The sequence below is a fragment of the Gossypium arboreum genome, chromosome 1 (genome assembly GCF_025698485.1).
Source record: "Gossypium arboreum isolate Shixiya-1 chromosome 1, ASM2569848v2, whole genome shotgun sequence".
Lineage (NCBI taxonomy): Eukaryota > Viridiplantae > Streptophyta > Magnoliopsida > Malvales > Malvaceae > Gossypium > Gossypium arboreum.
The window spans coordinates 109,397,525-109,419,859 of record NC_069070.1 but is presented as its reverse complement, the minus strand read 5'-3'; the positions used below and the strand labels follow the sequence as shown (position 1 = coordinate 109,419,859).

Below are 22,335 nucleotides of genomic sequence, written 5' to 3'. Positions count from 1 at the left end.
TTTATTTTATTTCTTTTAACCTTATATTTTACCTACTTTATCTTTAAAGTTTTAAAATTTATATTTATCAAATAAATTAATCATATTTCATTATTATTTTAATAAATATAATAAATATATTTTATAATATAAATTCATTACTTAAATTATCTATACTTTAACTTTTCATCATTTTATCAAATAGTATAAGTTCTTTTTCACATAAATCTATTCTATAAGTAAAATATAATACCCAAATTTGTGCGCCTAGAAAAAAAATGTTAATAGTGATTTACTGTTTTTCTATATAAAATTTAAAAATTATTAGATAAAATTATTGATAGTAAGAACTGAGAATTGATTAGTAATTAAAAAATGGTGGGTTTATTCATGAAGGTGGTGACCAAGACTGGAAAAGTGGGTAAATTAAATAAATGCCTTTTTTATTATATAAAATTTAAGAAATTATGTCATTTTCTTTTAAATTCATCAGTATAAGTTATTTTTAGAAAGAAAAAGTGAAAACACATTTTATAGAACGCGCTTTCAGCTATGTCAATTGAAAATTTACTTAATTCTTTTAGTTAAATAGTTAAATAGTGCGTTTGTCCTTAAGTTCCGTGTTTGATTCCTATTTTACTCACATTTCTATTTTTTATTTCATATTGTTTCAATTTTTTTATTTTAATTAAGATTTATAATTAATAAATATATTATTTTCAAATTTTTATTTTTGAATTCATCTTTTAATTAATAACTTTTTATTTATAAAAGAGTTACTATATTAAAATATTAATTAAAAAGTTTGAAATAAAAAATACAAATGTGAGTATAAAAAGAATTGAACCGAGACGTAAAGATAAAATCATTAAAATTTAATAATCTAACTAAAGAAGCTAAGTTATTAATTTTTAGTTAAAATACGTCTTATAAGGCGCGTTTTCAACAGACATGGTTAAAAGCGCACCTTACAAGATACATTTTCACTTTCTCTCTTTCTATATTGATATTTAAAAAAAAAAAATTTGAGTTCTTAAATTTAAAAAAACATCATATTTCTTTAATTTACCCTGGGCTAGTGGGATTTTGTATTTTGATAAATAATTAAATAATTGGTTAATAATTAGTGTTATGATTATTTAAATAAGAAACTTTTTAATCCAAATAAAAAAACTAAAATATGATTAGTGAGAAGTGGGCTTTTCTGTTGTGATTAGCATTATTCTCTGCCCATATTTGATTGTGGTTTTGACTACATCATTGGATATTATTATAGGATATTATAAAATACATTGTTATTATCATTGGATATTATTAGTAAAATACATTGTTATTATAAAAACATTTTTATTATTTATTATAGTTAATTGTACTATCCATCTTTAAATTATAGTTTTGATTTTAAACTGATCCTTAACAGGAGTAAAGTCGAAACTTTTTATGGGCAGAATTAAATTGTATATTTTTACGATAGTAAAATATAATTTCACTAATTTAATAGTCTATATCTTTATAAATTTTAAAGAATGAAATAAAAATTTATCATTTTGGGGGCAAGTGCAATTTTATCATTACTAAATTAAAATTTTATAAATTATAAAAGAACCTAAATTGAAAGTTTTCTATTTAAGAGTGGACCGGGGCCCTGCCAATCTCCCTGGCTCCTAATTCTAAACTTTAAAACATTCTAATTATATTTTCAAACTATCAATGTAATCCACTTTCTTTATTATCTTACTTTATTCTTACTTTTCTTATTATTCTATTGTTCTTGTCTTCTTATTTGAATTTTGAATTTAATAAAGAAAGAGTTTATTACAAATTGTCGAAAGATTCGATTCGTTAAAATCAGATCCAAGAATAGGGATTATTAGTAAAAATAGAATTTTCGGGAGATATAGAAAGATGCAAAACTCTATATTTCTATTCTATTTTTTCTCTATTTAAGTTATATATACATACGCAATAGAGGAAGATAAAATTCGTTTTATTTGTCTCTCCAAATTCGAATTTCATTTCACGAAGGAAAATCAATAAGGTTATTCCATTACTAAAATATTTAATTTAATTGTTAAATGAGATGTTAAATCTTATATGGCATAGCTTAAAATGATTTTTTAAATGAAGATTGTAAAAGAGGATGTTGTAAAAAATTTAATATTGAGATTTTCAAATTTTTACAAAAGTTTTATTGTTTACACTCTTTTTTCGGTTTTACCTTATTTTTAGTTTTAAAAGTTGAGCAGTAACCTTTTACTTTTCTTTGAATTTTTTATTTTAAATCATATCACATAATATTTGACATGTCATTTAACAATTAAATCAATGGTTTTAATAATGAAATTACTTAATTGATATAACTTCGATAATTTTATATATGTTTGGTTCATTTAACCCTTTTTATTAATATTAAAAACTTTAATAGCAAATAATTTTTATTATTCAAATAGAAAAATATTTGTCATGATTAAGGAATTTAGTAGTCAAACATCATCCTTAACAAAGCATGTAGTAATATATGTTAAACCTTGCTTATCAAATAACAAAAATTGCAGAGACTTTAAATTAGATTCCCCTGGGATATAATACCCCCAAAAATTCTGTGACGTTAGTTGTTAACATTTTTGGGCCCTAAGTAATTGAATAAAAAGAGGTTTTATGATTCTTTAAAGTTTGGAGAAAAATTTTTTTAGGTCACTTAAAAACTGGTAAAAAAAAAATTTTGAGCCCTTAAAAGTAAAAAAAATATTTTTAGGGCCCTTTAAAAATTGGTAATTTTTTTTTACCTTTAAAAGTTTAAAAAAAATTTAGGCCCTTAAAAACTAAAAAACAATATTTTAAATTCCTTTCAATATCAAGCCTTGGGTGGCTCCACCTTCAAACGACCCCCAAGGCTAAGCCTCGCTTCTTCAAGCTGATGACTTCAAGAGATTCACCATATTGAACACACATACACAAAAAAAAAAAAAAATCAAGACAAAACCTATTGTGTTTTTCATTTACTGTAAATTATATAAATAGTCACTTAACTTTTGATGTGTTTCTGCTTTGATCACCTAAGTTTAATTTTTTTTATTTTAGTTATTACCATTATCGAGATTTAATATTTTGGTAACTTCTTCATTAAATCACTAATGGATGTTGGCGTGGTCTTTTTTTATTAATATAATAACAAATTTAGCCTTCAATGTTTATAGATTATATTAATTTGGCCTTAATTCAACAAATGTAGCTCTCAAATTTTAAAATTAAAATATTTAAAAAATTATTTAAAAGTTTATTTTTCGATAAAATACATACAAAATATAAAAATATCTTTATATAAATGAATATCTATTTTTCTCATTTTCTAACACTATATTTATTTATTAAAATAATAATTTTATAAAAAATTAAAGGGAAAAAAAAGCATGAAGAAGACTTAAAGCAGATTTAGCCATTCCTTTTTTTAAACATTAACAACCACTATGTTTAAGTTGGGTCAAAAATTATAGCATGACGTCAAAATGGATTAGAATTGATATCTTTAGGTTGTTACCCAGAACGAGTTCATTGTGTTTGAGGTTGTGTTTAAAGGCAGGCATGATTGAGGATATTAGAAGATGATGAGGTCTTGGAGACCAATAGGTGAAATCCCATGTCGATAGCTCCACAACCAATTCATATTTTGATGGCATGATGACAAAGAATGTGGAAATCAATGAATTCGAAGTAAAAGTTATTGGTGTCGGTGGTTCACAAATCAAGGGCTATTTTTATGTATCTTGAAGGGAATATCATACTGTTAACAATAATAGTAAACTTAAAGTGTTTCTTTTAAGGTTTTTCTATTTTCTTTAGCCAAAAATTTATCAATCAAAGGGTTACTGAGTATTATATTTAGAAGAAAAGTAATGAAAGAATAAAAAGGAAATAAAATTTCAAGATAAACTCAATGGTATCAATAATTGACTCGAAAAACAACTCGTTAGTTGAGAGAAAATTTTTTTGAGGGGAGGTTTATAAATTTATAAATGGGTATTACATTTGTTTTAAAAGTTGAAAGCTTTGATTAGGAAGTTTGATGATTAAATTGATAAAATATGTTGGAAGTCATGTGATCTAAATTCTTATTAAAATAAATACAAGTGGCAAGATAGAGGATTTTTTATGAGGTACGGTACAAGTTGTACAAATGAAATCCGTATAGAAGTTTACTTCCGCTATTTGATGTTGATTAGAGTAAGGTGTTTTAACCTTATTGCATTACTTCTATTTGATTTTAATTAGAATAAGGTTTTAAATCTATAAATAGACGTAATGGTTTTTTCTCTTCTATCATTCGAATTCGACATAGTGAATTTTCTTCTCCTCTGCTCGTGATTTTTTTCCTAAATGGTTTCCACATAAAATTCTATGTATTCTAATTTTATCTATTTCTTTGTGATTTATTGTCATTATTGACGTTCTACTTTTATAAAATATATAAGTATTGAAGATTAAATATGTTATTATATCAGTTAGACAAAAACTTTTCATTAACAATTTAACGTGTGAACTAAACATGAACAATTCAAATAAAAATGCAAACATAATTAAGTGAATATTTGTATAAATTACCTTACAGAATTAAATGTTATGAAAAATATTTACAAAAATAAAATCTTGTAAGTCAAATAAAACTATATCGTATTAATATTACTTTAAAATGTTTAATTATTTCTTAAACGAAGGTTTGATGTGACGGAGCAGATTAAAAAGAAATTGTAGATATAAAATGTTTGGTTGTCTACTTAGTTGTGGCGTCATTATCTCTATCATTTAAAGTTAATTAAGGGTAGAATTTGTTTATATGTAAAAATTTTTATGAAAAATGATTTTATATTTTTTATATTTATTTTACAAGAAATAGTTTGATCAACAATAAATGACTCAACGTAAAACAATCACTTATCATTTTAAAAAGCATAAGTCATTTTTCGAAAATAAATCATCTATAAGTAATTTTATTTTATATAAAATTAACTTAAAAGCTTAATATTATTATATTAAAATTATTTTTTATTTTTAAAATATTTAAAATATTAATATAAAATATTATATTTTTAATATTATTAAACATACATATTTAATTACTTATATTTAGTCATATAATAAATTATTAATATAATTATTTAATATTTTATTTTATTTTAATAACAAATTTTAAATAATATTTTTCATATATTATTGAAAATATTCAATATTTAATATTTTAGTAACAAATATTTATTATAATTATAAATGTATTAATAATAAATATTTTGTAGTATAAAAGTTAAAATATGTGATAAGTCTATGTACTCTTCACAAATTTTTAATTTAGTATTTGTACTTTTATTTTCAATAATTTAGTCCTCTATTTTCATATTTGAAAATCAAGTCCAATTGTTGATATTGTTAAATTTTTGGTCAATTTTGTTGATGTCACATTTTAAATAAAAAAATTACTTACTTGATAGTGATGTAACTAAAAAAATGATGTTGTAATGAACTCGAATTTAACAAAATATTTTTAATATATGCAAAACAATGTAAAATATAAATTTATAGATATAAAATAAACTTAATTAAACAATGAAAATATAAGAAAATCTCAAATGTATGTTTGTTTAATTGAAAATAGCTTTTATAAACTATTTTTAAAAATCATCAAACAATAAAAAATATTTTACACAAATTCATTTAAACATCGAAAATATTAATTTTTCTAGAAAGTTAAATCATTTTCTAAAAACATTTTAGTAAAACAAACCGACACTAAAAGATTCAGCCTATCTTAATTTTATCTTACAAACTCAACTGATATTCAATTAATTCAATTGAAATATTTACTCTCTTTTAACGTAATTGGTACTTTATTTTTAAATGACTTCTAGAAAATGATTTCGGAAAATAATTTACTTTTCTAGAAAAGTTAATATTTTTGGTATTTGGATGAATCATGTAAAATATTTTGTGTTGTTTGGTAGATTTCTTTAAAATATTTCATAAAAGTTGTTTTCAATTAAACAAACATACATTTGATATTTTCTTATTTTTCATTGTTTAATTGAATTTATTTTTATCTATAATTTTATATTTTACATTTTTTTGCATATATTAAAAATATTATGTTAAATTCAGATTCATTACAACATCATTCTTTAATTACATGACTACTAAGTGAGTATTTTTATTTAAAATGTGACATCAAAAAATTAATAAAAATTAATGATGTCAACAATTGGACTTGATTTTAAAATTTGAAAAGTAAATGGATTAAATTATTGAAAATAAAAGTACAAAGGCTAAATTACAAATCTGTGAAGTTTACATGGACTTATGACATTTTTAACCTTCATACTACACAATATTTATTATTGTAATAAATATTTATTATTAAAATATTAATATTGAATATTTTCAATAATATGTGAATAATATTATTTAAAATTATTATTTTAAAATTTATTATTAAAATAAAATTGAATAAATTATATTTATTATATTAATAATTTATTATATGACTAAATATAAATAATTAAATATGTATGTTTAATAAAATTAAAAATATAATATTTTAAATATTTTTAAAATAAAAATAAAATTTATTATCAATATAATAATATTAAGCTTGATTTAATTTAATTTTATATAAAAATAAAATTATCTATAGATGAGCTCTTTTCTAGAAAATGACTTACGTTTTTCAAAATGGTAAGTTATTTTACAGGAAAAATGACTTATTTTTCCTTGACATGTAAGTCATTTTTCGTTGACCAAATTATTTTTTGTGAAACAAACACAGAAAAATGCAGAAAATATTTTCCGTAAAACCTTTTACATATAAACAAACGGACCCTTATTGTGTTTTCTAAATATGTATGTAGTGTGTTTTAAATATTTACCAGATTTTAATTGGTGAACGAAAATATTTTATATTAAAAATTATATTTATAAAAATATATAACAAATGATTATTAGTGAGGTTCTAAGGGTTTTTTTTATATGAATTTAATGGTGCTCTTTTTGATACAATGTCTAGAATTACGTATAACTCCTTCCTAACTCATAAATAAGAGATTAATGCGCTTTAACGGACTCAAGCTCACACATCCTTTTGTATTAGCAATAATACATATGCCAATTGAATTAAGGCTCAATCGATTTTATTTGAAGATTATATAAAAGTATAAAAAATAAAATACTTTTATAATAATATTAATTACCATTTAAAGTAAGGGTATTTTAATAATTTTATGACTGAGTTGACGTCGAATTAACTTATGACACCAACTCGGTCAACCACATTATATATATAGTATAAAGACTTTATCCGAATTGATGTCACTTATAATCGAGTCTCAACTTAGTTATTAAATTATAATAAAAAATATTTACTTTAACAAAACAATAAATATTAATTTAAGAATATTTTATTTTTCATATAAAATAAAAAAAATATGAAATACTAAACGTACACTCTTCTAATTTTATAAGTAATATTTAATTTTCATAAGTATACTATAATTTAATTAATTTTAAACCCGTGATTGGTGCAATGTATAGGTGATATTGTGATTTAAAGATTTGGTTATTTTTGGTAAACCATTTGACATGATATAAGATTTTTATATAATATTTAAATTAAAGTACGTATACAATGTGTTCTCTAATATTAATTTTAAACCCCCGATTGGTGCAATGTATAGGTTTCGTCTAGGCGTTTGAGTGTGATAAATTTTACACTTTAAACATTAGTTAATTTTTTAAATTTAATTAAGAATGAAAATTGAGGAAGGTATGTTGATTGAGTCTTAGTGTAATTAGTATGTGTATTGTTGTTAATGCGAAAAACGTGTGTTCAAATGCGATGAAGCACATTATCTTCCTTTTTACGGGTTGGGAAGGGGCTATAAATAATTTTAGGCATTGTGTCCCAAAAATTTAGTAAAGTACATATAAATGTTTGTTAAAGATTAATAAATATTTAAACAGGGTAAAGCTAAAAATTCTTTTAAGGAGGGCCACAATTAAATTATAATTTTAAAGGATTAAATCAAAATATTATCATTTTCAAAGAGGTTAAAGTGTATTTTTATTTTTATTAATTTAAAGTTTTAAAAATTTAAAAGTCCAAAATAAATGGAATTAATTATGACAAAGTGCAAATAAAACATAATATTAAATAAAATCCAAAATAAATTTGGTAGAAAAATTCAAAGCTAGGAACTTAAACTACTAAGAATTCAAGCTTTGTCATGTAAGCCAAAATCTAGCAGAATCTTTATATATAAAGGAAGAAAGGTAATGAGCAACTGTAAAGTTGTAAGGCGGGATGTGAGATATATTTCAAAGTGGGGAGAGAATCATTTAAAACCCAATTGTAGCTTAGCTAGTCAAGACCATAACATGGCCAATACCCCCTTTTGCATGCTACTAAGTAAGTAAGGTCTCTTTCCTTTTTATTATTATTTCTTTTTTGCTGAGTTGCTTCACATGTTTTCACCTAATCATTGCTAGCCTTTTCCAGGCAATATATGGTTTCATATGTTTGAAAAACAAGGCCAATTTGGAAAGGAAAGGAAAGGAAAGGAGGGGAACCCATTCATTTTTCCCACCAAATGCATCAAGTCTCTGTTTCTTCTGTTTTGCTTAATTAGAGCAATTTGATACCCCCCAAAGTCAGGGTTTGTTGACCTCAAGGAAGGTGAGTCCATTGCCCATGTTACTTAAATTACTTCCCACACCACACTAGGGTAGGTAGACAACAAGGGGGGCCACATTTAATACAAGCTTTGTCTTTCTTTTTCTTCATCTTGCTTGGTTTGGCCCCAATTGTAAAAGCTTATGCAATCAATTTGTTGCCTCTACCTCTTACTTTTTATCAACTCATTTGTTTCATGGTATTTATTTCCTTTCCTACTGGTTTAAATGTGGGTAAATTCAATAGATCAGAATGCCCCTCTACTTGGTTAGTAAGTCTCTCTCGGTAAATAAATTTACTAATATTGAAGCTACAATTTATATAATGAATTTCGTTATATGCATTGAGTTAAATAAAAAATTCAACAACTAATTAATTAAAAAATTATAACTAAGATAAATTTGAACTTAAATACGAGATCTTAAAGTTCTCAACTTTGTCTGTGAAACAATACTTTCTTTACATTGATATTATATTTTAAAGCTAATTGCATAAATCAAATACATCAAACTCCAAATTACAATTCACCCCACAAAAATTTATAATACAATCTAGCACAGAATGTTTAAATTCGTCTACTTTAAAGTCGAAAGCTTACATGTTTAATGGATTAAAATTTAAATTTGAAATCTAATGAAATCAATAATTGAGACAAGAAAAAAAAAATTGAGACAAGGGGTTATATAGTAAATTCTTAATGAACATTTTCATTGTTAGTGTAAATAAAATAAATGTTACAACCCAACATTTGATTCAATACCGTAAATATTCATCCACAAAAAGTCCGAACTAATCGGTCCAATTTATTCAAAGCATAACATTTTTCTACAAAACCAACAAAATTCTAATACAAGAATCAATCTATCTAGTCTCTACAATATTGGACCAATCCCCAAATTTATTTTAAAATATTCCAATGTCTCATGAACACAAAACGACTAATTTCTAAATATAAAGATATTTTTAGGTGTGACTTTGAATCTCTAATACGACATGTTGTAATTATGATGGACAAGCAAGTCCATATCATCAAGTTACATCAATATCTTGATCACTTAAAAAAGAAACCGTATACTAAAATTGGGTAAATTCTGCAATCCATATCTCTCATCTAATAAATTTCACTTCGAACTGAAAAGTGAAATGTGAATATTCACAAGAGGAAGGGACTAATATTGTAAATTATCCAAAAAATTGTCTTAACCGGAGTTAACCTTATCCGATTATTTCAAGTTTATGTCCATGGATTGAGTTGAGAGGATAATATCTTACAAGCTATTGGTGGGGTTTGTAGTCATATGAAATATAGCCAATAATATTCAAACATAGATGAATATGTGAGGTCTTTATCAAAGGCTTGTTTTCCCCTATATTATCTGATAATCTATTCTTATTGTTCAACACAAATTGGGGGGTCCATTATAAATGGTCGGCAGATCTTTCATCTATTGCTTTTGTCTGTCTGATGGCGATATATATAATACACATACACATACATATACATAATGTTCATTTTGATGTTGACAACTTCTGGTCCTCTACTTTTAGTGGCTGTTATCCTTCAGTCCAACTTATGATTGATTGAAACAATTTCTTTCTTTAATTAGGTTTCATTTTTCTTTTCTTTTCAATTTGCAGGCATTTAAGAAGCAAATATAGTTGACCCCTTCCCCGTGTACTAAAATATGATAGAAATATATTATGTTTAATAAGGCATGAAAATAATGACAGATATATTATGTTTAACAAGCAAAATCATAATTTAATGAACATGGATTTGTTTTTATTAAATGTTGGTATCACATATCTAAAGAAATAACATAGATTTTAATTTTGGAGACAATAAATTTAGAAAAAAATTATAAAAGAGATGTGAAAGATAAAAATAAAATAAAATAAATTTGTTTATAATTATATGGCTAAAATATCTTCAAAAGGATTGGGTAATGTATAACTATTACAACGTGACTGGAAACTTTTCTTTTTTTTTTTTAGTGAATTACAAAAAAGAATAAAATTTTAATAACAATGTGACTAGAACTTAAGCCACACTTAAAATAATAAATACCTTAATTATCATACCAACATACGACATTTTAGTTAATGTCCAATTTTGAGAATCTTATAGACCAATCAATCCCATAAACTTTAAGGCACCTTAATATTTGGGCTAATCATAGAAGGATTTTGACCCAATCCCACCAACCATCTGACCCAAATTTATTTCTTCTGGTTAAGTCTAAAATACCCTTCAACCAGCTCAAATCAATTCAATTCATTTATATAAATTAGTTTCTAATATTATATGTGCTAAATATAATTTTACGCGTTTAATTTTTAAATAAATTTTAAATTGTTTTTAAATATTATTATGTTAAAATATTTTTATATATAATTGATAATGACAAATTCTCTTAACTTTTAAATAATATAGAAAATTTTATAATGTTAATTTGAATGAAAAGTAAAATAAATTATTTTTCTTATTTATCATGAATTGTTATTATAATTAGGATTTGTATTTAGATGGTAACTATAGTGAAAACTTTTAAAATGAAAATTATAAGAATCAAAATATTTTTCAAGTCTTAGATTCAAATTTAATATACCTCATTAAAATAAAGAAAATATTTTATTTCTTACTTTTAGATTTAAATTGAAAAAGAATTTACAGTGACACAAACAAAAATACTGAATATCAAAATTACTTAATCTTAATAACCTTAATATCTTATTTTCAATTATAAATCTGCTTTCAATATTTTTGCTTAAAAAAATTAAACGTGGGACTAAAAGCTTATCCAATTTTTTAGTCTAAAACTTGTATTACGCATTAAAAAGAAGAAGAAAAGATTAGGAGTTGTGCTCAAATCTTAAATTTTAGATTTATCCGAGTTAAAAATAATTTAGTTCTTATGGTTCTTATTTTAAGAATTTTCATTATAAGTTGCCACCTAATATTTGATACATTAATAGTATAATTTTTTTCATTCTATATCTCTTGCACTATTTATGGAGTCTAAAACTTTTATAATCGATGATAAATAAGAAAGACAACTAAACTAAATAAAAACATATTTAATAATAATGATTAAAAATAATTTTGAAATTTCAATTATATTTTGAAACAAACCCACAAGACATTTTTCACATGCACCAAAACAAATAATAAATGAATAAAAAAAGAATAGATTTTAAGTGTGTTGTGTTGGCTTAACACAATATAAATTTATAAAAAAATTTAAAACTAATATTATAATATTATATTATAAATAATTAATAAAGTGATAATTAAGATGATTAGAATTTTATTCAAATAATTTATTTTATTTTACATTAATAAAATTAGTACAATTGTTTTAAAAAATTAAAATTAACACAATTTTTTACATCAAAATTTTAACTAATAATTATAAATTAAATTATAATAATCATATTTTTATATTTTATATTTAGAGTTCTATTTAAGTAATAAATCTATTTTAAATTTTATGATTATAAATTAAATTATAATAATTTAAAATTAATTTAATAATATGATAGAGAATATTCTCAATTTTAAAAAATATTTATGATAGATATAAATATAAATAGATTATAAAAAATGGCAAAAGAGAAAAGAAAAAAAGGAGAGAAATTCGAGTAATATTATGAACCGTCTTTTGCAGCAGAGGGGGCAGCCAAAGGCTTGAAAATTAAAATAAGAAACGCGGATTGTCCAAAATGACTTAATTAGAAGGAGAAAAATGAAAGAAAACGACGTAAGGATTTTGTTCTACATTGTTTTAAACGTCATTCTCTCGATCTGTAATTTCTAACAAAATCATCTTCTTGCTTTAGATCTCGCTTTCGGAAAATATTCGTCTACAACGTCGTCGTTTTATTTGACTCGCGGTTTCTTGAAATATCATCTCCGTTATAATTTTCATGGCCTGTCACTGAATCTCTACGCTGCTGTATACGACACCAGTTAGTCCTTTTTTTTTTTTTTTCAAGAATAACTTTTAGTCAAAGTTGAGCCTAATAAGCTAGTGCAGGTGAATTGAGTTTTGGATTAGTTGATTGAAATTCAGTTAGTGGATGATTGGAAATTTGAATGTGAACTATTTCAGTTGGAATTTGGGTTAGTTTTGAATTAAATGAGCTGAATTTTATTGAGATTAGTTGGAATTGAATCGAATATTGATTGAAGCTTCTGTTGATTGTTTAACTGATTATCATAGTTATGATGCAATGCTTTAAACTGTATAAAATTTGATAAAACAAAGAAATCAGAGTCTTTTCGATTTTAGTTATGTAAAATGTTATGTATAAATCATCATATTTTTAACTGTTTCAGGTTTGGAAGTTTTCTCGTCAATGTCGATTTTGCTTTTATATAAGACCTTAGATGCAAATATGATGTTGCAATTTATTATTTATTTACTGTAAATTAGGGATAGCATGGAAGTTAATCATCGGGGGTAGAGGTTGAGCCAATGAATATTGTTATTAAATTGTAGATTCATGGAGGAGGTTGTACTTTTTTTTCTCCCCTTAGCCTTAGCCTTTGAGTTGCAAGGGTGCATGGAACTAATGAGCATTATAAAGATGAAGACAAAGTGAAAATTTGATATATTTAATTTGCTCTTTGTTGGTGAATTTGCTGGGGTTCGATTCCTGATAAGAATCATTGGTAATGTCTGGAGAATTCTTTCTTTTTGTGGGGCTTGATTTGATTAAAATGTACTGGTGTTCATTTCTTTTATGAATGCTTACTACTGCGATATTACTACTCTTGGCAGGCGTAGTTTTTAGAGATCACATACTAGGTAGCAGACGTAGTTGTATTGCTGAAAACCATGGGGACTGAGAACCCTGGTCGTCCAAATTTTCCCATGAGACCTTCCTCTACCCCTTTTGCTTCTGCTCCTCTAATTATGAGACCTTTTTCATCGTCAGGTCTTGTGGTGGGATCAGACGCCAGCAATTTTAGACCTACTCCACCAGTTGCTTTACCAACTATGATGCCTTCTTCATCAGCCAGTCCGAGCCTGCCTCCTCGATTTAGTGATCCATCAGTTCCATCTCCTTCCATATCATCTGTCCCACCATCCAGGGGTCCTCACCAGCGATTTCCAACACCATCATTTCCTTCAACATCTCAAACTCCCCCTACTCATGCACCACCTGTTGGGCAGCCACCTTTTCAACCTCCTACAAGTCAAGTATCAACACCGCCAGTTTCTTTTCGACCACAAACACAAGTACTGCCAGTGCCAACGAGATCTCTGCCGCAACTGTAAAATTTCCTCCATCTAGCGGGAATGTTCATCAACCCTCATCAGATTCATCATTTTTAGGCCCCAGACCCAATTTTCAGCAGACTTTTCCCTGTCCAGATTCATCTTATACTGCTACAAACTCCAATTTTCAGCCACCTTTTGGTGGATATCCAAGCAAGCAGCCTGCAGGTTCACAAGCATCACCTTTTCCATCTCAGCAAGGAAGTTATATGCCTCCTCCACCGGTATCATCTTCTCCCTTTCCTAGTCAGCAAGGAAGTTATGGTCCTTCTCCACCAGTAGCAACTCCCTTAGGCTACCAATTAAGAGACCAAATGCAACATCCAGGCTCTGCACCTCCTATTGGCAGCGCCCAAAGCTTAGCAGAAGATTTTAGTTCACTCTCTCTTGCATCTACACCTGGATCAATTGAGCCAGGGCTTGATTATAGAACACTTCCTAGGCTATTGGATGGTGATGTGGAGCCAAGTTCTTTTCTTGAGATGTATCCTATGAATTGCAATCCTAGATACCTACGGCTTACTACAAGTGCTATACCAAATTCGCAGTCCTTGGCTTCAAGATGGCATTTGCCTCTAGATGCAGTTGTTTGCGAGGCTCCTGAAGGAGTAAGTGTCTTGAGAATCAATAATATTTTATGTTTAGGTCTACAAAACAATAACTGTATTTTGTTGAAGTCACATATGTTTTTCCTGTCAATTACGGATTTTTCCTATTCAGGAGGAAGTGCCAGTAATTAATTTCGCTTCAACTGGTATTATTCGTTGTAGAAGATGTCGCACTTACGTGAATCCCTATGTCACATTTACAGATGCTGGAAGGAAGTGGCGTTGCAACATCTGTTCTTTACTAAATGATGGTAAACTCATTTCACTTAGGAAACAATGATATAATTCAATGGTTAAATGTTCAGTTAGTTTCATCAAGTGTTTTTTGTTGTAACTGATGTGTTTGGGGTGCTTTTTTTATGCTGTGCATACTTTTATCTACTATCTGCTATATCTTTCGTCTTTGGAATGTCAAATACCATTTGAAGGCCATGAGCTAATTGCTCATTAATAGAGACTTGAATCAACATATGTATCAACTTTCTGCAAGCTTGCTTGTCAAGTGAATCTTTCCTTTACTTTTTGCTATCTCAAGTCATTGGTAAATGCAAAGTGCAATTTTTTATATATATATATATTTTTTAAAATTGAGTTAATGGTGGGTGGTGGTATGACATTTCACAGTCTCTTCTTTATTGGCATTATAATTTTTGTTTATTTTTCAGTCGTATCTTATTGGTTATATTTTGTGGCAGATAGGTTTTCTTTTCCCTGGTAAGTCACTTTAATAGTTGGAATTAGAAAGCATATATATTAATCTGATTCAAATTCCATATTCAGTTCCAGGTGAGTATTTTGCAAACTTGGATGCCACTGGCAAAAGAATTGATTTGGACCAGCGACCTGAGCTTATAAAAGGCAGTGTGGAATTTGTTCCACCAATGGAATACATGGTGCAGCCTCCGATGCCGCCACCGTACTTCTTTCTCATTGATGTATCAATATCTGCAGTAAGAAGTGGTATGATTGAGGTAAGCACTTCCTCTAAAGCATTTGATTGTCTATAGTCTCATATTGTGTTTAATAAATCCTTGTGTTATTCTAATAAGGGTCATAATGGCAAAGTTGTCTAATAGTAACGTGAATCAAGAAAATCTGAATTACACTTGAGCTGGTTTCTCTTTTCCTGTTCACCTGTTAGTTCTCTAAGCTCAATATTAGAGCTCTTCAGATTTTCCGTTGAAATGCTTTGCCTTGGTCTAAAACGTGTCTATAAAGTATGTCCTGCAAGATTGTTGCCTTACTATGGAATTGATAGGTAGGAAAGAAATACATGTTAGCCCTGCTTCTATTACTAAAGGCTTTTTGGATGCTGGAAAACTTGTTTAGCTGATTTTTTATCCAGGTTGTTGTATGCATTGTTTGATTATAGTTTTAATACATAAGTGTTAGGTCTGCATGCTTTTGCTCTGGCCTTTTGGTCATAACACTAACAATTACCTCTGGAGGCCATGCTGCTTGTTTCTCTTTCCTTTATTTCTCCATATTGTATAAGCACGTGATGGTTTATGCTGACTTGCAACATATTTGTTAGGTTGTTGCTCAAACTATACGTTCATGTTTGGATGAGCTGCCTGGCTTCCCCAGAACTCAGATTGGTTTCATTACTTTTGATAGCACAATTTGTTTTTACAATATGAAGGCAAGTGACGTATGAGATCAGGGGAAAAGTCTTTTTGGGATGCCTTAAAATTTCTCCATTCTGCTAAAGTACATATGAAATAATTTTTTGGCTTCTGTCTTTGCAGTCATCTCTTACGCAGCCTCAAATGATGGTTGTTTCAGATCTGGATGATATATTTGTTCCATTGCCAGATGATCTCCTTGTCAACTTGTCTGAATCTAGAAATGTGGTTGAAAAATTCCTGGATAGCTTGCCCTCTATGTTTCAGGACAATGTGAATGTGGAATCTGCTTTTGGTTCTGCACTTAAGGCAGCATTCATGGTTATGGTATGTTGTTTTCTCTACCATAGCTATTACTAACGATAAAATTCCTTTTAGTTTCTTGCTGATGATAATATTGTCTATTGGTTGTTTGACAACCTATTTACTGCAGAGTAAACTTGGGGGAAAGTTACTAATTTTCCAAAATACATTGCCTTCCATGGAGTTGGTCGCTTGAAGTTGCGTGGACATGATCTTCATGTGTATGGAACTGATAAGGAACATACATTGAGATTACCAGAAGATACCTTCTACAAGCAAATGGCTGCTGATCTTACGAAGTTTCAGATAGGGGTTAATATTTATGCCTTTAGTGACAAATACACCGACATAGCTTCCTTAGGTACAAAAATCACTGCCCTTTTTTACTATCAGTTTAAAATTGATATCGAAGTTAAGAAGAGCTTTTAATGACACTTGATGTCATGCATTTCAATGTAGGTACCCTAGAAAAATATACTGGTGGTCAAGTATATTATTATCCAAGCTTTCAGTCAAGCATTCATGGGGAGAAGTTGAGGCATGAATTAGCCAAGGATCTGACTAGGGAAACAGCCTGGGAAGCAGTTATGCGCATAAGATGTGGAAAAGGTCTGTTAATTCTTTTTATTCATTATTGCTCTTGTAACTTATTGTTATGAAGCCATAATCCCAATGTAGTTGGGTTAGCTACATGAATTTTTTTTCCTTCAATCTGGATGCTGATGTGGGCTAATGTTTATGGAAAATGCTATTATCGTTTGTTGTTTGGTTTCCTTATGATTTTGTGATAACAAAGCCGTTGATACATGCCATTTGGTACTTGCACCAGGGATTCGGTTTACATCTTATCATGGAAACTTTATGCTAAGGTCCACAGATTTATTAGCACTTCCAGCCTTAGATTGTGACAAGGCATATGCAATGCAGTTATCCTTTTGAGGAGACACTGCTGACAAATCAGACAGTATATTTCCAAGTTGCTTTACTGTATCCTTTAAGTGGCTTACTGTATAAATTTTAATTTCTTGGGTTATTCCCTTGTTTGCTGAAACTGCCCGGGTTACTTTTATAAGTGGAAAAGGAGATGGGTCACTGATGTCTCTTTAACGATTTAAAGATACACTGCATCTTGTGGAGAGAGGCGTATCAGAGTACATACGGCAGCTGCCCCTGTTGTTGCAGATCTGGGGGCGATGTATTGCGTGGCTGACATGTCTGCCATTGTTTCTTTGCTTTGTAGACTAGGTAATTTGCTATTTGTTTTGCTGGATCTTAGTTTCAGAGGGTCCTTACTTTTTCTAATCAACCGAGGTTTTGCAGCCATTGAGAAAACTTTGACCAATAAACTTGAAGATGCCAGAAATTATTTGCAACTAAGGATTGTAAAAGCACTCAGAGAATACCGCAATCTCTATGCTGTGCAGCATCAGTTGGGAGCTAGGATGATTTATCCCGAGTCTCTAAAGTTCTTGTGTTTGTATGGATTAGCACTCTCTAAATCTGTACCTCTGAAAGGTGGATATGCAGATGCTCAACTTGATGAACGCTGCGCAGCAGGTTTCACCATGATGGCATTACCTGTTAAAAAGTTGTTGAAGCTTTTATATCCTAGCTTGATTCGAATTGATGAGTTTCTTCTAAAGGTAAAGGCTTTGGCCCTTTAAATATATTTTGATAAAGATGTAGAGTTTGCAAACATAACATTCCTTCTGTTTCATATTTGCTGCCATTTGCTCAAACTAATGATTTCAAAAACATTGTGAAGAGACTGCCATTGGTTGCAGAAAGCTTAGATTCAAGAGGCCTTTATATATACGATGATGGTTTCCGTTTTGTCGTATGGTTTGGTAGGATGCTTTCACCTGATATTGCTAGGAATTTAATTGGGCCAGACTTTGCAGCAGAATTATCAAGGGTATGAATATTCTTATGGTGATAAGATTTTTGAATATTACATGCTTACGATCTCTTGTTGATGAACGTATTCTAATGATGATTAGATTGTGGAGTATTTATGTTTCATCTGTTTTTGTGACCATTTTATGCATAAGGAAACTAATATTGTAATTGCATTTGCTATATATAAGATTTGCTTTAAATGCTGGTCTGTATTGTCATATCCACTCTGACTTGAGTAGACCGTTTGATATGATTATTAGGTAAAAATTTGGATTGGTCTTATCGTATGGTTTCTAAATATTTAGATATGAATGTCAATAAATCTTTATTTGTTTTGTCTTGGAACCTTCACTTGCATGCTCACTTTTTTCCACAATAATGTTACTTTGCTCACGTTACTCACCTGATTCTTCATTGTTTTCTCTTAAACTTCAGGTTATGCTTAGCAGGCACGATAATGAAATGTCAAGAAGGCTTATGGGGATATTGAAGAAACTAAAAGAAAGTGATCATTCATATTATCAACTTTCTTATCTTGTAAGACAAGGTGAGCAGCCCAAGGAAGGTTTGTTGCTGCTTGTAAATCTTCATGAGGATCAGATGGGCAGGACGGGTGGTTATATCGATTGGATAATGCAAATACATAGACAAGTCCAGCAAAATGCATGATGAATTGTTCTAGAGTTTTCTAGATTTCTTCAAGTCTTATTGTGCTTTAATTACAATTATTACTCCTTTTATTTGGGGGCATTTTCAATATAGTTTTTTGTTGGAGATTAGCAGTTTGAGTAAGCAGAAGACGATAGGTTTCTTCATCCACAACACTTTTTAGTTTTGGTCCCATACATGGTGTCCCATTCAATCTCTGAGCTAAGGAAGTCTTAGTTAGGAGCTTCTTTTCTCAGAAAACATTACACGAAATACTTCATGGTTTTACTTTTGTTTCTGTCTACTTCAATTCCGCAGGAGTTGATCATCGCATGGGTCTATTAATTTCCATGAAATGAATTTTTCATATGACATTCAAATTTTACTTTTGTTCTATATTTTTTCTCTCCCTAAGTTTTGTTTAGAAAATGGTATATAACCAATTGTTAAAACGTTGGCCATATTCAATGTACGTTGGGATTTTAAATGTTATATTTATTAAGGAAATTTATCCCGAAGCTTTTTAGACTTCACAAATAGGTTAAAGATATAGGGTATAACAATAAGTTAGTATTTGGTACATTGGTTGTATATGTTATAAAATAAAGAGAGATGAAGAGAATAAAGAACAAATAAAATATGAAAACAATATAAAATGTACTTTATTGATCAAAAAGGGGTGATTTACAATGTTTCATCAGAGTCTCTATTTATAAGCATAAGAAGTATAAAAGAAGTAGAGATCTGATTCTAATAACTATTAGAATTTAAAGGAAAAACCCTGTGGGATAAAAACCTAATGAAGGAAAAAGAGTACACAATCTATAATACATATAATATGCTGCCTCATTAAAAACCTTACTAGGAAAACTCAATGGGACAAAACCTCGGTTAAAGGACAAAGAGTACAACGTGTATTTACTCCCCCTTATGAAAACATCACATATTTTATCATATTCTACATATTCAATCTTGAATACTAGTTTTTCAAATGGCTATTTGAATGTACTTGCTAAGCATTTATATTACCATTCTTTTAAAAGTCATGAGTGGGGGAAATTTAGGGAAATATATTTTGATCTCTTCAGGAGATTCAACAATAATCATAACAAACTTTAATCATAATTCTTATATACAAATAGGTATTTTAGATTATTTTATAATCCTCCTTCAACTACACAAATTTACCACATATGTTCAAATTATTTCAATTCATATAAATGAAAAATTTCTAGAATTTCAATATGCTTCTAGCATCCTAAATGCTTCGAGAATTTTAATATAAACTTTACTATATAGTGATTCATAAAGGTTATAACAATAACCATTAGATGCAAGTTAGATCTTTTATGAATTGTCAATTTAATAATATATCTAAAAGTTATTAATCCACCACAAAAGAATATTATATCTTTTCATAACCAATACCAATACTTAGCGAAAAACTTGTATTTAGACTACTTCATTTGTACTTGAGTTGCATCTTTCTATTTTGATCAATTTATTCCATATCTATATTTCTCAATAGATTTATTCAAGATCCTCATTTTATTTCATTATTTCAATAATAATATTGCATGCAAAACCATTGTCGACCACTTTGATTATTCGGTTCCATATTTTCTCGAATTGACATAACTTATTGAGATCTCTTATTTTCATTATTTTAAAATTCAGTTTCAGGTACATAAATCTCTTTTGAACTTTTACTTATTAGTTATGTCTTGGATATCTTCTGGAGCACCCGTGTCTACTATATAACCATCTAAAATAATTTTCATCTTTGAACCGATCAATCAATTATTTATTCTAACTGATTGTCTTACTGGGACTTTGATTCAAATTAAAATATTAGATGGTATATAACATTTGGTTATTTTGATTAATGTTGTAAATACATCTAACAGTTAACTTGTAATGAGTTATCCTTATTGAACTTCTGGTTCAATTACTCTCCCCCTAGCTCATTACAAGTTATTGTTTCTCTCCCCCTAATGTTGAGAAAACTGACAACTCATGTCACAATTAAATCTCGAATTAATTACTTAAAAATATTATAAGGAGACTCATATATAGAGGTGTGCATGGGCCGGGCCACTCGGCCAGGCCCGAAGACCCGCCCGAAATGTGGGAGGGTTTGGGAAAAAATATAGGCCCAAAAAATGGGCTTGGGCAAAAAAATAAGGCCCGTTTAAAAAATAGGCCGGGCTTAGGGTAAGGCATTTTTGGCCCGAGCCCAGCCCAGCCCGAATTTACTAAATGAAAAAAAACTATTTTTTTAATATTATTTTCTTATTATTTTCTCTCTATTTTGCTACTATTTTACTACTATATTGCTACTATTTTATTGTTATTGTTTGGATATTATATAAAACTTATTTTATTGTTAATTTTTTATTATTTTAAAGACATTTGCTAATTTTGTTATTATTTTAGATGCATTTGCTTGCTAAATTACATCTATTTTAGTGTTATTTAAGTATACATATTTTTTAAAATTTATTTTCAATTTGTTGAGAAATATTTATTTTGATGTTTTTAGTATTTTTGATGGTTTATATATATTTTAAAATTATATAAAAATAATATAAAATTAATATGGGTGGGCCGGATCAGGCTTGGGTTTTAACATTTTTATTCGGGCCGGACTTGGGCTAAATTTTAGGCTCATTTTTCGGGCCGGGCCGAGCTTGGGCCTAGCAAACAGGCTTAAATTTTTAGTTGGGTTCGGCCCAAACTCGACCCGACCCAGCTCATGCATACCTCTACTCATATAAATATACATTCCCAATCTCTTATTATGACTTGTGCGTTGTGGTGGAACAGTTGAAACATATACCGCACATCCAAAAATTGTAAGATGGGAAATATTTGGCTCTTGACCAAAAATCAATTATAATGATGAGTATTTATAATTTATTAGCTTGATGCGTACAACATGTAAATCAATACAAGCATGAATCTCATGCTGAAATAGAAAGTTTTGTTCTCATAAGTAATGGTTTAGCTATTAGTTGGAGGCATTTGATAAACAATTCAGCTAAATCATTTTGTGTGTGAACATGAGGTACAGGATGTTCAACTTTTATCTCAATTGACATGCAATAATCATTGAAAACTTGGGATGTAAACTCACCAACATTAGCAAGATAAATTGTTTTAATTGCATAATCTGAAATTAATCATTCAAATAAGCAATTCGCAAACGACAAGTTACAACTTGATACCACATGTGATTATTTTGTAGATGCATCTACCAAAGTCATAAAATATCAAAACCA

At 28.2% G+C, this 22,335-nt stretch overlaps 1 long non-coding RNA gene and 1 pseudogene across 1 annotated transcript; both read left to right on the top strand.

The window, feature by feature from the left end:
* Positions 1-8,250: 8,250 nt before the first annotated feature.
* LOC128285614 (uncharacterized) lies at positions 8,251-8,914 on the top strand. The gene is made up of 2 exons (XR_008276127.1): positions 8,251-8,422; positions 8,513-8,914. It is a non-coding gene; the product is annotated as an uncharacterized LOC128285614 (long non-coding RNA).
* Positions 8,915-12,304: 3,390 nt separating this feature from the next.
* On the top strand, positions 12,305-19,439 carry LOC108483250 (protein transport protein Sec24-like At3g07100; annotated as a pseudogene).
* Positions 19,440-22,335: the final 2,896 nt, after the last annotated feature.